General features: G+C 38.8%; 1 pseudogene; it reads left to right on the forward strand.

Moving 5' to 3' along the window:
- Nucleotides 1-11890: 11890 nt before the first annotated feature.
- On the forward strand, nucleotides 11891-15983 carry LOC105035959 (actin-7-like; annotated as a pseudogene).
- Nucleotides 15984-17710: the final 1727 nt, after the last annotated feature.

Genomic DNA, 17710 nt, shown 5'->3' on the forward strand with positions numbered 1-17710 from the left:
AAGGTTCTAAAAGCACTAGAATGATTAGAAGTCAATACCCAGACCCTTAACTCCTGCACGCAATCCATTGCTAAGCTAGAGACCCAAATAGGTTAACTAGCAACCACAGTCAGTAGGAGGGAAGGAGAAAAATTACCTAGCCAACCTGAGAACAATCTGAGAGGATAATTCATGGTTGAGAGCTTCAATACTCCAGATACCTTTTCTAAATATGCCAAATTAATCATGACTCTCAAAAGTGAGAAGATCATTGAACACACGAGTAAAATCAATGAGACCGACCCTAGACCTCTGACCAAATCTGAATCACCCAAGAACAAGGAGGACCCAAAAGTAGAGAATAGACCAACTGTATTAGAATCACCTTACTTGCCTAAAGCCCTATTTTTGAGAGCCCTAAAAGCTCCTACTCCTATGGATAAGAAGGCAGGAAGACTCGATGAGATGTTAGAATTATTTGAGCAAGTCCAAATTAATCTCTTCCTTCTAGATGCAATCAAACAGGTCCCAACTTACGTAAAATTTTTGAAAGAATTATGCACTTAGAAACGTAAATTCTGATCACAACTCTCAAAGAAAGTATGTCTGACCAAATAAGTTAGCTCTATATTCCAGCACGCTACCCCTCTAAAGCTTAAAGATGTAGGTACTCCTACCATTTCTTGCATTATAGGAGACTTTCACATCGAACAAGCTCTTCTGGACCTAAGGGCCAATGTGAACTTTTTACCTAGCTCGGTTTATGAACTTTTTGGGTTTGGAAAACTGAAACCCACATCGGTCACTTTACAGTTAGCTGATAGATCAATTAAGACACCATGTGGGATGATTGAAGATATTTTGGTCAAGATAGATGAGTTCTATTTTTCAGTTGATTTTCTAGTCCTTGACATAGAACTGAGTGGCAATCCAAGGCAAATTCCCATTATCTTAGGCAGACTCTTCCTAGCTATGGCAAATGCGTGCATCAATTGTAGGACAGGAGTCATGGATGTATCATTTAAGAATAAGAAACTGAGACTGAATGTGTTCAGTGCATCCCAGAGACTATCAACTGATAGTTGCTTCGAGATAGATACATTCAAGGACATCATAGAGGAAGCAACATTAACGATTTTTACACATGATTTTTGAGACACCCACTTGACGCACTTTGGAGTGGATGACTGTGATATGGAGAGAGATAGAAAAGAAGTAAATATTCTAGTTGATACATCAAATGCTGAAACTACTGCCCCTTGGACAATCAAGTACGAGCCATTGCCCGCATTAGCCAATACACCCATAGTCCCGTCATTAGAATCACCACCTGTACTAGAATTAAAGCCACTTCTAGCCGCACTCAAGTATGCATTCCTAGGACCTAATGACATCCTCCCAGTGATCATTACATCAGACTTGACCCCGGATCAGGAAGCATAATTGATTGGTGTTTTGAAGAAAAACAAAGAGGCTATCGGCTGGTCCATTGCCGATCTAAAAAGAATTGACCCCTCCATCTGCATGCACCACTCATTGTGAGGCAGATGCCAAACCCTATCGAGATATACGGAGAAGATTGAACCCAAACATGCGGAAAGTAGTGAAGAAAGAGATGGTAAAATAGTTAGATATTGAAAGCATTTATCTCATATCCGATAGTAAATGGGTCAGCCCTACCCAAGTAGTACCTAAGAAATTAGGTATTATTATAGTGGAGAATAAAGAAGGTGAATTGTTCCCCACTCACACATCATCTAGCTGGCGAGTATGCATTGACTATAGGAAACTAAACGCTGTTACTAGAAAGGATCATTTTTCATTACCCTTCGTCGATCAAATCTTAGAATGGCTAGCAGGTCAATATTTTTTTTATTTTCTAGATGGTTATTCAGGGTTCAATCAGATATCCGTATTTTTAGATGACCAAGAGAAAACCACCTTCACTTGCCCTTATGGCACTTTCGCTTTTCGGCATATGCTATTCGGGCTCTGCAATGCATCCGCTATATTTCAACAGTGTATTTTGGCCATTTTTTTAGATATGATGGATAAATATCTCAAAACTTTCATGAATGATTTCTTCATATTTGAAACCACCTTTGAGGATAGTCTTCATAACCTCTCCAAAGTCCTTAAGCGCTGCACGAAAATAAATCTAATTTTAAGTTGGAAAAAGAGTCATTTCATGATTCGAAAAAAATCATATTGGGACATATTGTTTCTAAAAGAAAGATTGAGGTAGACAAAACCAAAATCGAGGTCATTTCAAAACTACCATCCCCCACTTCGATTCAACAAATACGATCCTTCCTAGGTCACGCTGGATTTTACAGATGCTTCATTAAAGATTTTAGCAAAATATCAAGACCCTTGTGCAATCTGCTAGCCAAAGACATGCCATTTGTCTTTAATGAAGAATGTCTACAAGCTTTTCATATATTACGAATAGTCCTGACAACAGCATCCATAATAAAATCTCCTGATTGGTCCTTTTCATTTAAAATCATGTGTGACACTTCTGATTTCGCAATAGGGGCCGTCTTGGGTCAAAGATCAATAAGGAGCCACATGTGATCTATTACGCTAACAAGACTCTATCCGATGTCCAATTGAACTACACTACGACAGAAAAAGAGCTACTAGCGGTGGTATTCTCTCTTGATAAATTTCATTCATATCTGTTAGGGTCTAAAGTTCTAGTATATTCTGATTATGCAGCTCTAAAATATCTACTTTCAAAGAAAGATACTAAACCACAATTGATCAGATGGATCCTTCTGCTTCAAAATTTTGATCTAAAAATTCGGCTCTGAAACATCTGCTCTCAAAGAAAGATACTAAACCATGATTGATCAGATGGATCCTTCTACTTCAAAAATTTGATCTAAAAATCTGAGACAAGAAGGGTTCCAAAAATGTGGTCGCTGATCATATTTCTAGAATCTTAGTTGATCATACGATAAGTACAGATGAATTTGAGAAATTATCTAACAAACAATTTTTTTCAACTTTCTCTGACCATATCCCATGGTTTGCCCACATCGTTAACTATTTAGCAACAGGATAAGTTCCTCTCCATTAGACAAAACAGGAGAAGGATCGATTCTTCTCACAGGTCAAACATTATTATTGGGAGGAACCCGAATTGTTGAAATATTATCCTAATCAAGTGATTCGACGCTGTGTCCCTGAGAGTGAGTATCAAAGTATACTTATTTTTTGTCACTCTCACTGTAATAACCCAGATATAAAAAAAAAAAAAAAAGAGAAAACAGAGGATATCGGGAGGAAGAAGACTCCCGTTGAGAGTCTTCTTCCCACCATGAAAAGGAGAGGGGAATCCGAGTAAAAAATAGATTCCTCCTCTATAAAACCCCCCCTTCCCCTCCCTTTAGGTCTTTATCACGGGATTTTGAGAGATTATTAAAAGTTTAGAGGGATTTTTTCAAGATTTTTGCTGCGAGTTGTTTGAACAGGAAGAAAGGATTGCCGAAGTTCTTCTCGACTGTCGGAGCTCGAGGTAAGCCCCTTCCCTTCTTCCTCTCCCTCTTCCCTTTCTCTCCTGGCCCAAGACCACACCGCCGGCCATCGATTTTGCTGGAAAAAAATTCCAAAGAAGATCCTCAATTTTTCAAAGAAAAAAAAAAAAGAGTCGCCAACCGAACCCCATCGCCGACCGGCTTCGCACGGTCGGCCGTCGTTGCCGGATCTCCGGCCAAGCCGTCGGAGCCCGAGCCACCGAGGGGGGACCTCACGGTCCTCCCCTGTTTCAACCAAGGGAGGCCACGGGAAGAAAAGAGGAAGGAAGAAGAAGAAGAAGAAAAGAAAAGAAAAGAAAAAAGGAAAAAGAAAAAGAAAAGAAAAAAAAGAAAAAGAAAAAGAAAAGAAAAAGGAAAAAGGAAAAAAAGGAAAAAGAGAAAGAGAAAAAATAAAAATAAAATAAAATAAAATAAAAAGAAGAAGAAGAGAGAAAAATTTTCTCTCTCTCCTCTCTCTACCTTCTCTCTCTATATTTTCTCTCTCTAGATTCTCTCTCTAGACTTTTCTCTCTCTTTACGAATTTTGTCTCTCTAGGATCTTTTCTTCCTCTCTGATTGCATCATGAACCCTAGGATAAAATTTAGATGAAAATAAGATGATCTGAGATTGCTCCGAAATTTGTGTGGTAGATCAGATCCCAGTCTGATTCTATTCGAAATTGTAATTGAGTCATCCTGATAGGATCTCTAATGATCTCGATCATGAGTGCCTCATCAGAAGGATACGAAAGTTTCTCTCTCTACTTTCTCTTTCTACTTTCTCTCTCTAAAATTTTCTCTCTCTTCATGGATTTTCTCTCTCTAAAAGTCTTATGGATCAGTGGAGGATCCAGATACTTAGATAAATCCTAATTTTGATTAATCCTAAGAGAGATCCTTGATTTGTGTATTAGGATCAATTATCGGTAATTTCTATATATGTGATTTTTATATTGATCAGGGTTATGAAGAGATGTTTGTCTGCATAAAATATTGAGTGGAATATTTTGTTAGAGAAATTCATAAATCAAAAAAAAATATTGATTTCTGTGCTTGGATCAGTCACCGGTAAAGGTAAGAATCCCTGTACATGATCACTATTATATATGCTATTTTACTGTTGGTCTTGCATCGTTGGTTTTGTATCGTCGGATTTGAGATCGATGAATTTATTATACCTGAGATACTGTTATTTGATTTTGAGCATGAGTATGTTATGTCAATATATATGTATCAGAGATTGATAGCATGATTATATGGGTATGACATATCTGAATTGATCATAATGCAAGACAGAATTGATTTGATGAAATCAACACAAAATGATTAAATGAAAAGAAAGAGATATATGGTATGGACTAGCCTTGTCATATGGAACAGTCCGCCAGGAACTTATGCCTGGGATAGCCCCCACTGGCTTACAGGTGGATCAGCCGGCCAGGAGCTCATGCCTGGGACAGCCCGCCAGGAGCTTATGCCTGGGACAGCCTCTCACGGGCTTTGGTACGTGGGACAGCCGGTCAGGAGCTCATCTTGGGACAGTCTTGAAAGACTTTTTAAATGGATTCGATCCGGATGATGACTGAGGTATAGAATTGGATAGTCCAGAACCAGAAAGAAAAGGTTAAAAATCATGTGATTATGAAAGGGGAAATGAAAGATAAAACATGAAATAATTATTGAATAAAAGGAGTTTCACCTGTTAACATATGATGATGCATCTATTTTAACAAGACAGAAAATTTATGAATGTTTGCATTATTCTGGACATTGAATATGAGATTTTATATTTTACTGCTTATCCTTATTTTCAGACTATAGTACTATATCAGTGTGATATGGGAATTCTTACTGGGCTGTAAAGCTCATACCCTTCATCTTTCTTTTTCTTCTCAGAGTTACAGAATGACTTAGATTGGCTATGGCTTGGATTTACGGGTGAGCAGAAGGATAAATAGAGTGTCATAGTATCTGATCAGAAATTGAAGAAATTTAAATTGTAGTTATGCAAGGTTTTATGAATTATTATTAAAATTAAATATTATGGTTGATGAGATTGTAATGATTTAATTTGGCCTTGCATATTCTTTAGGGCTTGCTCTAAGGAGTGTGCGGCCATCACGTATCCGGTCCGGGTGTTGGGTTCGGGGTGTGACACTCACGTATGTGAGAGACACTTTAGTGGGAAGAGAACGGTCGTGAAAATATTACAAAGTGGGTTTTACTGGTCGATATTGTTTAAGGATGCACATAAATTTTGCCTTGAGTGCTTGCACTGTCAGTAGACGAGAAATATTTCTAGAAAAAATATGATGCCCCTATCTCCCATTTTAGTCGTGGAAGTTTTTGATGTTTGGAAAATTGATTTTATGGGCCCCTTTTCTCCATCTTATGGATACGAATATATTTTGATTGTAGTAGATTACGTATCTAAATGGATTGAGGCTATGGCAACTAGGATGAATGATCACAAAATCGTAATCAAATTCATCCAATAGAACATCTTAAGTTTATTCGGTTGCCCAAGGGCCATTATTAGTGATGGAGGTGCACACTTCACGAATAGGCACTTTGAAAGTTTAATGAAAAAATATGGAATCACTCACAAAGTTGCTACACCATATCACCCTCAAACTAGTGGTCAAGTGGAAGTCTCCAATAGGGAGATCAAATGAATTCTTGAGAAGACGGTTAGGCCTGATCAAAAAGATTGATTTGGATGATTAGACGATGCATTATGGGTCTACCGTACTGCATATAGGACTTCGATAGGAATATCTCTTTATCAGCTCATTTTTGGAAAAGCCTGCCATCTGCCAGTAGAGCTAGAACACCATGTATTTTGGACTATAAAGCAATTCAATTTTGATATGAAAAATGTGAGTAGTAATAGGAGACTACAATTGAACGAATTAGAAGAGCTACGCAATGAAGCATACAAGAGTTTATGAATTTATAAGGCTCAAACTAAGGCTTATCATAATAAATATATTTCACAAAAAATGTTCAAACCTAATCAAAAAGTGTGACTTTATAATTCGAGGTTACGACTATTTCCTGAAAAACTCCATTCATATTGGGATGAACCATATATTGTAACTCAGGTATTCCTTCATAGAGCAATTGAAATCAAAGATCCTAAACAGAAAAATACCTTCAAAGTAAATAGCCAATAATTGAAATAATATATGGATGAAATCAGAGATGGCGAGCAAGTTGACTCAATTGAATTACAGGATTCAGTCTACAATTGAACTTTGGCTTGGTCTAGCTGAAGACCTTAAACTTAGTGCTTGTTGGGAGGCAACCAAATATTTTATTTTTCAGTTATCCAATTTTTTTTTTTTTTATAGAAATTTCTGAGAAAGATAATTAGCCAAGTTGGGGGGGAGCACCACGATCAATGGAGTCAAGAACACACCATGCCCAGTAATGAAGGACCTCTCAATCAAGATTACACACATCAAACTCAGGTGGTGTCCTTCCTTGTTACATTCTATTTTAGCTTTATTATGATTCTCTTCTTTCATTGGGGATAATGAAAATTAAGTTGGGGGAGAGAATAACTAATTTAATTAAGTCCTCGAGTATGATCAGAAATAATTAGTTTTGTGTATCTGAATTTTATCTTGATTTGAAGTTAACTAGGCACCCTAATCAATGAGTGATTAATGATCTAAATAATTTTAGAGATATTGAGAAAAAAATTATTAAGGATGCTCAATTAATGGAAGAATTTAGATCAGACTAATTTTAGAGTGATTCTAGAATCCTCTTTCCACCATCTCAATGAAAAATCTGCTTTATGGGGGTATGGGTGGAAAGATCGAGGTATGCAAAAAAAAATTTATTAGAAAAAGATAAAATAAAAAAAGAGAGATTTTTAGCATTTCTCACTAAGTAACCGGGTCTCTTCGTCTAAGTAAGCGTTGTTGTTCGCGTTAAAAGATGAGAATGTGAAGAAATCTCTTGTATAGTCAGTTTTTAGCTCATAACTTTTTTCACTCGAATTAGTAAGCCTGAGGGGTGTTTTACATCTAATGCCCTAAAACCAACTGGTTTGGGAGTCATTGGCCTAAAGCTTGCTACAAGAATCAATTAGAAAGCTTAAGGAGTTAGGATATTGCACTGACTGTACATGTAAATATTTCTACAAAAAAAAAAAAAGAGAAAATCAGGAGACTAAATTGTAAGAAGACAATAAACCCTTCTCACATCAAGTTAGAGGACTTAAAGAGTAGAGTGAGAAGTTGATGAAAGAAGATCTTTAAAAATTTTTATGGCTAATACTCAACCATTAATTGGATCGAATTGATAATCCAATGAAGTACCTCATTAATGGTCTAACTGGATATCCACTACAGTTAGGAATGTCTAGGATAACTTTTGATTCAAAGATAATTTGGTGCACAATGCTAATGTATCTATGTTACTCGAGGATGAGTAAAAGTTCAAGTTGGGAGATGTGATGAATACTTAATTTAAGTCACTAGAAGTACTAAATATTGTAATAATTGATATTATTTTATTGAAATTTGATGCTCTCTAGTCTATTTTGCAGGTAATTGGGAGTTTGAGTTTATGTGACTCAAATTAGACTCAAATTGGATCGGACTTGAGTGAACCAGGCAACCAGCTCCTATTCCAGTGTGAACATGACTTAAAGATCAAAGAAAGAGAATCAATATGAAGATCCAAGGGTCCTTATTCATGCTCCCACCTCTCTTTTCATGAAATCCTAGTCTCCCCACTCTATAAATAGAACCCCAAGGCCTTCCTTCTTCAATCAAGCTAACTCTAAGTTCTCTTCAAGCTTCTCTCTTTCTCTCTCTCTCTTCTTCTTCTCCATAAGTCTAGAGGAGGTACTAACCCTAGCACAATACAATATTCCTCCACAGATCTCTTTTCACATCCCATCAAATTTAGGAAAGGTCTTAATCCTAGTGTCGCTATCCTTTCTCTTCTACATATCCGCTTCCATCAATCTTTCTTTCTTGGAGTTTCTAGACCAAGCCTTTCAGCCATCCTGCCGCTGTCTGCACGGAGAAAGACGAAGGATTCAAGGAGACACATCTACCATCGGATGCAGCAAGAAGATTAACTTGGTTTAGTTGTCTTGTATCGTAATTTTATTTCTTTTCTTTATGTACGCTTCTTTATTTGATTAATGAAAAGTAATTTTATTATAATTTTTATAATTCTTTCTTAGTTTCTTACAATCTATTATTCTTTTCTTTTGTATTTTTGAAATAATCAACTAAGATCCCTGTGGATACGATCCCGACTCACCCTATCTATATAGTAGTGAGTAGGATTAATTTTGGTGTGCTACGACACGCATCAGTAAGGTCCAAATAATTTTTTGTTTCAAAGTTTATCAACTGTATGGAGTTTTTGTACAGGACAACACAATTTTTAACCTTTGAGGTAGATATGTTTTCCAAGAAAAAGAAGCAATAGGAGATAAGTTGCCTCCATTTATCAAAATAGTACATGTGTCCTTGACTGTTGAAAATTTCATGCTTATTCCATCTACAAAAAATTCCATCGGTATTTAGTATTGGATGGAAGTATCGCACATGAAATGTCCTGTTGATTCATGTTTGAATATAAGTGAATTGCTGTTAAAAGAATCTTTGAACTCGAGATTCGAAGAAAATTTCATGATATCTACTAGATTTTGGAGTGTTGCATAACAAGGCATAGAAGCGAAGCTTGCATTTGTCATAACAAGGCACATAGAAGAGAAGCTTGCACAATTCGTTATTTAGTCTTTGTTCTACTTAGAGATATATACCTAAAGTTCTCCAATGCAAGATACACAGCTAATGGTTCATGTGTAATATTGTTGGACAGCAAATTGTTGTCCAAAATGATCATAGCAATTTGAGTGCTAGAAGAAAGTACTGTTAGATATCAATGGTGAGCTCTTATAGTGGGAATTGCACCTATAGAAAAGCCTTCAGTAGGATTGAAGGTGAATTCTTTTTTGACATTTGGAAAGTTGCACCGACTAGAAATTTTTGTAGTATTTGGATCTTGTGAATTATCTTGATAGGGAGATCAAGTGCTTGGTTCCAACAACTCCTTTCATGGTTTAATTGTGACTACTGTGGAAATATCTCTACTTTATAATGCAAAATTCACTGACAGAACTTTTACTGATAAAGCATTATGAATATTGTTTCGATATGTATGGCAGTTGTACTCTTAGCTGATCTGGATCCTTGATTAAGATATAACACATCAAAGTTGTGTTAATAAATATGCTACTTTCATTTTGAAAAGTAACAGTGTCATGTTATTTTATCCAATGAAGTTAGGATATGTAGAGAATTCTATAAGATCCTTTTGAGGGTGAATTGCGCAAACAAAATTTAGAGCCCTTACCCAAGAAGGTTGAACCATGAGTCTATTCAAGTTCTATGCCAATATGGAGATGAGGTCAAGCATACAAGTAGCACCTAAAAGAAATTTCTACTTCTCGCCGACAATGAGTTTAAAGTCATCTGCATGGTGAAGTTAATAACTATAGATGCTAGGAGTTTAGTTTTAATAGTGATCCTTTTTAAGCAAAAATATCCTTTTCAGTGAGCCTTGGTCAGCGTAAGTTGGTTGGAAGTCTTCTTAAGATTAAAAAGCATTTTATGCTTGTTTGGTCGATATGGATATCTATCAATGATAGGTGCTGACTCTACATGGATTTTATGAAATATTAAGAATAATTTTTTTTAAGATGGATTCCATCTTTTCTTTTTCCCCCTTTTTTTTCTTTACTTTCTTTTGATCTACCTTCACTGTTATTAAATTTTATTTTACCTTCTTTGCATTTCTGATTTCTTAATAGTTTGCATGCACACCATGACAGAATTTTTCTTAAAATTGTATTGTTCTCTTGTTATTATGGAGGGGGCAATACTTTTTATTTTTCCAAATATTAGGTTGAGACTGGATTTTCAAGGTCTACTAGGACTCCTAATCTCTCTTTCAATTTAACCAATAGATTCCATTCAGTGGCTCACACCCATATTTGTTGCCATCTAATTCCAGGGTTAGTTACACCAGCCTTTTTAATTAATTAGAAATGTGTCACAATGTTCTCAAAACATACTAAGATGCTAATATCTGTTTTGGGAAGGAATAGATGGTAGTCATGACATGCCTCAGTGAAGTTTCTATATGGTATTTGAATATAGGATAATTTGTCAGTGTAGCTGTCCTTCCTTTACAGGAGCCGTGAAATCAGGATTCCTATTCCCTGCTTTACCATATTAGCGTGCCTAGAAATCTGATAGTGAAGATGCCAAAACTTGAAGGAAATTTACCTTCTGCTTCTGCTGCACCTTTTTCTTTTGTTAAGGGGCTGGTGCATTTGGTTAAATTATGGATAAAAGCTGCATGACTTTAATAAAAGAATGCTACTTTGTTGACGATTTTCTTCTATCATTGAGGATTCTCGTTGTACTTGTATCTCTACCTATTTCCTCACTTTTAATACTTTATTAGCAACATGTTGAGTAAAGGTAAATACAGAGATATCCAGTGAGCATGTTTTTAATCCAAATTAACATAACGACCCCACTGTTCCAAGTAATTCTGGATTTTTAATCTAGATGTGCAAGGATGAACTTTTTGAAGTTGTTGTTTCCATTTTTTTTTTGTTGTCATCGTAGCTTTGAGTGTTCTGATCTAAAAATAAAATAAGATAATGTAACTCTGAAGGTAAGTAGCCTAGGCTGTGGTTTGGTCTCATGTTCTGACTATCAAATGCATCATGGTGCCTACCTATATCAACTTCCCTTTGGTTCACATAAGCATGATATTCTGGGTGGATTTCGAAAAGTTCGGTAGCTGTTTTTTTATGTCATTCATCGTTATTCATGTATAGTTCCCAAGTGGTATGGTTTTGTGCTGGATAAGAGTTGGTACATTCTTTGAATATCAAAGAAATGAAAAACTTAGTTCTCCACTTTAAATAAAGCTTTATACCAATTGTGAATCTAGCTAGTGTTACTCACAATATTTAGTTGTCGTTCTATGCATTTCTTTATCATATTCTTATTATCTTGTAAAGATGAGACATGGAGAAAATGGTGAAGTAAGGTTCATTCTCATTCACTTGAATCAGATAAAATAACCGTTGCTGATGTATCATAATGAGTGCATGCAAACCGGAAATGATTCTTACTAGAGATGTATTGCATTTATATGAATTTAGGATATTCTTCTACTTCATAATTTCCTGTAGACCAGCATTGAGAAGTTTCTTTGCATCCCCCTTTCTTGTTGCAAGCTTTCCATCTTACCACTATTACCTGCTTAAAGCTGTCGGGCATTATTTAACTTCTGACCTTCTCATCAATAGGCTGTGTGCAGGTTTAACATAAAGGATGGCTGATGCCGAGGACATTCAACCCCTTGTCTGTGACAATGGAACGGGGATGGTGAAGGTGAGAAGTATGTTTGGTATCATATTGTAGGGCTGATATTTAGGAAAGAATGTAGGAAGTTGCATCTAATGTTTTCATATAGCGTATCATATTGAACTAAAATACCTTAATCCTTCGCAATAGGCTGGATTTGCTGGAGATGATGGCGCCTCTCGTGCTGTTTTTCCAAGTATTGTTGGTTGGCCCCGCCACACTGGTGTCATGGTTGGGATGGGACAGAAAGATGCATATGTTGGTGGTGAGGTCCAGTCCAAGAGAGGTATACTGACTTTGAAATACCCTATTGAGCGTAGAATTGTCAGTAAGTGGGATGATATGGAGAAGATGTAGGTGGATGTCTGGTTAGGACACCACTTCTTAAGATTTTTTCGATACCGTGCGTTGCAGTAAGAAGAAAAAAGAAATAAAATAAAAAATGATCAAATACGTGGATCAGTCAAAAAGGGCTCACCTCCACGGGACATGCAAACTTCACTATGAGAAAAGAGAAATATTACAAGAAGAGATTGTATTCTCAACCCTCGTACACTCAATCTCTCCCTTACAAGAAGCTCTTCTTCACCAAAGCTCTTTTTAGAAAGATCCCTCTGAATCTCAGAAGCGACCGCTGTCCGCTATCCAAAAGCCTTGCTCCTGCTCTTCTCTGCGCATAGCGTCTGCTCTTTTTGGGTGTTGGGTTCTCTGCTGAACTACCGCGCACCACCATATGGCTCCTGTTCATGAAACAGAGCCTTATAAAGGCTTAAAACCGAAAACCAATAGGAAACAGAGTCTCATAGCACCCTAAGGACCTCTTAGAACCATCGGATTGTGACTAATAGTGCCTGAAGCCATCCGATCGCGACGTGGTTCACAGAATAAGGCGTAGACCATGAGAACACCGAAGAAATGCCCATCGGTCCACAGTGGACTGCGAGAACCCATGGGAAATGCCCATGCGGTCCACGCACCCGGCTGTGGATCGCCCGGCCCACCGTGGACCGGGATATCTGGGCTTTAAACCAGCGCTCGCGTGCATGTGGGCCTGGGCCGCGCCCGCACGCGCCTAGGCCTAGGCTGCACTCTGTGTGCTAGGTCGTCCTCCATCCCCAGGATGCGCGTTGCTGAGCCCGGGCTGCACGCTGCCATAGGCGGCCGCACCACCGCCACTCTGTTGGCAGCACGCGGCCGCGCCACCGCCACTTCGTCGGCCCGCCACCAGCCGCTGCCGGTCTTCCATCGTTCTGAGTTTTATACCAACTTCAATCGAGCGTATCTTAATCATTCGGACTTCGTTTGAAGTGATCTTGAACTCGTTGGACTCTATTTTTCGTCGCAAATCTCACTGTGGGTTCAATATAGATCGAACCTCAAGGCATCAAATTTTAACAAAAGATTTGACATCATACATTCTACAATGAGCTTCGTGTAGCACCTGAAGAACATGCTGCTCGTCTCACAGAAACCCCTCTGAACCCGAAGGCCAACGGGGAAAAGATGACACAAATAATGTTTGAGACGTTTAATGTCCCTGCCATGAATGTTGCCATTCAAGCAGTCCTCTCCCTTTATGCCAGTAGACGTACAACAAGTATGTTTATTTATATTCTTTATTTGAATGTGAGGTTATTGAATCTCCTCTATCAAGGTACTTCGACATAGTTTTTCTGTCTCTGCCAATTTTCAGATTGTTCTGTTTAGTTGTGCTATATCATTATGGGGGTAATCAAAGGTTTTTTGAATGTTTGTATATGCTTTCACCAAAGAACTAGTCAAGATTATTTGCCAAAAAAAATAGAATCAAACCTTCCTCTCTTCTGTTATTGCTACCTTGGTCACCAAGAGTTAACCTTCTGGCTGCATCGTTGAGCTCTGATTCCCTCTCTTTGTTTTACATTCATCATTTCCAGGGATCATTAGATTTATGGTAGTTTTCTGGTGTCTAGATTTGTGATCCAATTTAGGAAAATAGCAATCTGTTTGCTATCATTTTATCTTTCTACTTCTCAGGCAGAACTACACTAACTTATGGTTTTCTTGGAGAAACCAAAACTCCTTGGCTTCAAGAAATGAATTTTTGCAGAAATTATCATGGTCTAGATGATGAAATGAAAAACGCATTGTCAAAACTTGACAGATTACTTTGAGGCTCACTTTTTGACTTGTTAAACATTACTTACCAAATGGTAATACATATCAGCCTCATATGTTCCCCCTGTGCAGGTATTGTTAGGATTTTATATCTCGAGATTCAGTCCATATTGAGCCCACAGCGAGGTCCGTGATGAGAAACGGAGTCCAATAAGACTAAGATCACTTCAAATGGAGTCCGGATGGCCAAGATATGCATGAAAGAAATCAGCACGGAACTCGGGGCAGCGGAGGGCCGTCGGCAGCCGACAGCGGGCCGACGGAGCGGCGGCGGCACGGCCGCGCACGGCCCAGGCGCGGTCGTGTGTGGCTGGGCACTGCAGGGTGCGGCCCAGCATGCGGTGCCCGACCCAGGTGTGCAGGCGCGCGGGCCGGCTCGGGCCCGGGCATGCAGGGCAAGCGAGAGCGGCCTAGGCCTACGCACAGGCCGGCCCAGGCCCAGGCGCTGCTGGGAGCCCATTTTTTTCAGTCCACGGTGGATCACGTGGGCATTTTCTATATGTTTCTCGCAGTCCACAGCACTATTTCATGGATCGAAGTGTGATCGGAGGGCGTGGGTTGATTGCGGTGATGATCCGACGGTCTGTGGGCCTTGTTTGGGCTTGATTAGGAGTTCTTATGCTAATCAACTGGGTTTTTAAGCCTATAAAGGCCTGTATAGAGGAACTGAGACGTTGTGGCCTGGTGGCGTTGCGCAGTGCGAAAAACCCGAACCCATTAAGAAGAAAGAGGGATGCGGCGCTGAGAGGATTAAGGAGCAGGAGGCTTCTGGACAGCGGACAGCGGTCACTTCAGGAGTTCAGGGGGTCTTCCTAGAGAGAGAGCTTTTGTGAGGGAGAACTTTCTGTGAGAGAGAAATTGGGTGTACAAGGATTGAGGAAGAGATCTCCTCTTATAATATTTCTTTTTCATAGTGAAGTTTGAATGTCTCGTGGAGGTGAGCTTTTTTTTGGCTGATCTACGTATTTTGATTGTCTTCTGTTTTATTTCTTTTTTCTTCCTACTGCATCGTGCGATATCGAAAAGATCTTGAGAGGTGGTGTCCTGACCAGACATCCACCCACCAGGTATTGTGCTGCACTCTGATGATAGTGTGAGCCACACAGTCCCGATCTTTGATCTTGCTGGCAGAGGTCTGACGGATGCTTTGATGAAGATTTTGACTGAGAAGGGGTACTCGTTCAGTACCACAGTCGAGCAGGAAATTGTTCGTGACATAAAAGAGAAGCTTGCTTATGTAGCCCTTGATTATGAGCAAGAGCTTGAGACTGCCCAGAGCAGCTCGACAGTTGAGAATAGCTGTGAGCTACCTGATGGCCAGGTCATCATCATTGGGGCTGAGTGTTTGAGGTGCCCTGAGGTTCTCTTCCAGCCTGCTCTCATTGGGGCTGAGTGCTTCAGGTGCTCTGAGGTGCTCTTCCAGCCTGCTCTCATTGTATGGAAACCCCTGGTACCCATGAGACTACCTACAATTCTACCATGAAGTGTGACATAGATATCAGGAAGGACTTGTATGGGAACATTGTGCTTAGTGGAGGGTCCACTGTGTTCCCGGGCATTGCTGACCGTATGAGCAAAGAGATCACCGCACTTGCTCCTAGCAGCATGAAGATCAAGGTGGTGGACACCACTTGAAAGTAAGTATAGTGTGTGGACTGGAGGTTCCATCTTGGCTTCTCTTAGCACATTCCAGCAGGTGAACCATCATCATTTGTCTTTTGTCCCCTATTTTGGATCTGCCTTGGTGCCTTATTTTCCTTCTCTTCTGATGGTTTTCTTTGCTTGCCCTTTTATTCTAAATGCATTGCAGATGTGGATATCAAAGGCAGAATATGATGAATCTGCACCGGCCATTGTTCACAGGAAGTGCTTTTAGATGTTCTTTCGGGATATTGTTTTTGCATCTCTCTCTCTCTCTCTCTTTCTCTTTATATTTATATATATATATATATATATATTGTTGTCTAAATATGCTAGTTGGTACATGTACAAGTTTGGAGTGCGCTACTTTGAAGGCCGATGCTTTGCTGAAATTTCTGCAATGCTACTACATCGTCTATTGATCATGTTTAGATTTGTTCTTTGGCTTATCCTGTTCGTCAGTCTTCTTGCTCAAAGAATAGTTTTTCCCCTATCAGCTTTGCTGGTGCCACTTAATCTGACTATCAAAGCGGGATGCACTCCTGCATGTTAGTCTGTGGTTGTTGATGAGATTATGGTTCATATATTCCTTTGCACGGGTGTGGAGAATGTGTGCAAATTTACAGTCCCAATATATGCTTATAGACATCATGCGTCAAGTTGATGCATGCAAGGCCTCGTTTCCTTTTCAGGCCTGGTCCAGAGGCCCTAGAATGGCCACCTGGGCCACTGCTCATATGCTGAACACAGGGAGAAAGACTCACGGTTGGAGTCTTCCTTTTCTTCGTTTCTGATGGAGAAGAAGAGTTCTAAGGTTCATTGGAGTTCTAAGCCCGTAAATTCCTCTCTCTTCTTCTAAGCATCGTCCTGATCTTTAGCCAAATTGCTGGTGAAATCCATGGGATTTACTGGATTTTTCATCTAGTGTTTTCGATGAGCCACCATCTGTTGGCTTTATTTACCAACTTGATGAGATTTGGGAGGAGATTGAAGTGGAGAATAAGATAAAAAATTGGAGGAGAATATAGATCTAGGGTTCTTTCTTTTTGTTTTCTTAATACATAAGGCCTCTTATATGTAAGGCTACCACATCCTATAAAAATTCATACATCAATATATAAACCACTAGGACAACATGAGCCCAACCATATATGAGTCCATATATGAACCCAACATATAACTAAACCAAAAACTTACATAATTTAGAAATTAAAAGAACAAACATTATATTTTAACACTCCCCTTTAATGGTTGTTCTTGAATGCCCATGAGGTCTCTAAAGTAGATGAATTTCTCTTTAGGTAATGCCTTGATGAAAATGTCCGCTACTTGATTTTGAGTCCTCACATACTTCACTTCAACTTCTTTTTCTTCTACTACATCTCTTATAAAATGGTACTTGATTTTGATGTGCTTGGTGCGGCTATGATAGATAGGATTCTTTATCATAGAAATGGTAGATTTGTTGTCACAAAGTAGTGTGGTGGCTTCTTCTTGCTTCTCATCCACATCTTCTAGTATTCTTCTTAACCAAATTATTTATTGTACCACCAAAGTAGTTGAGATATATTCAGCTTTTGCGGATGACAATGCCACAATGTCTTGCTTCTTTGATGCCCAAGATATGACACCGGATCTAAAAAAAATGCATAGCCCGATGTGCTCTTCATATCATCAATGCTTCTGGCCCAATTACTATCACAAAATCCAAATAACTTTACATGATCATTTATGCTCCTTTTATACATGATGCCATAATCTTTGGTGCTTTTGATGTATCTCAAGACCCTTTTTGCCACCCCAAAGTGGACCTTGCTTGGCTTTTGCATGAATCTAGAAAGTAAACTTGGTGCAAACATTATGTCCGATCTTGTAGTTGTGAGATACAATAAGCTTCCAACAATACTTCTATATAGTGGTGCATTGGCTTCACCACTTTCATCTTCTTTTATAAACTTCTCATTTACCATCAAAGATGTTGCCACAACA

This window comes from Elaeis guineensis, chromosome 12 (genome assembly GCF_000442705.2).
Source record: "Elaeis guineensis isolate ETL-2024a chromosome 12, EG11, whole genome shotgun sequence".
In the NCBI taxonomy this organism is placed as follows: Eukaryota; Viridiplantae; Streptophyta; class Magnoliopsida; order Arecales; family Arecaceae; genus Elaeis; species Elaeis guineensis.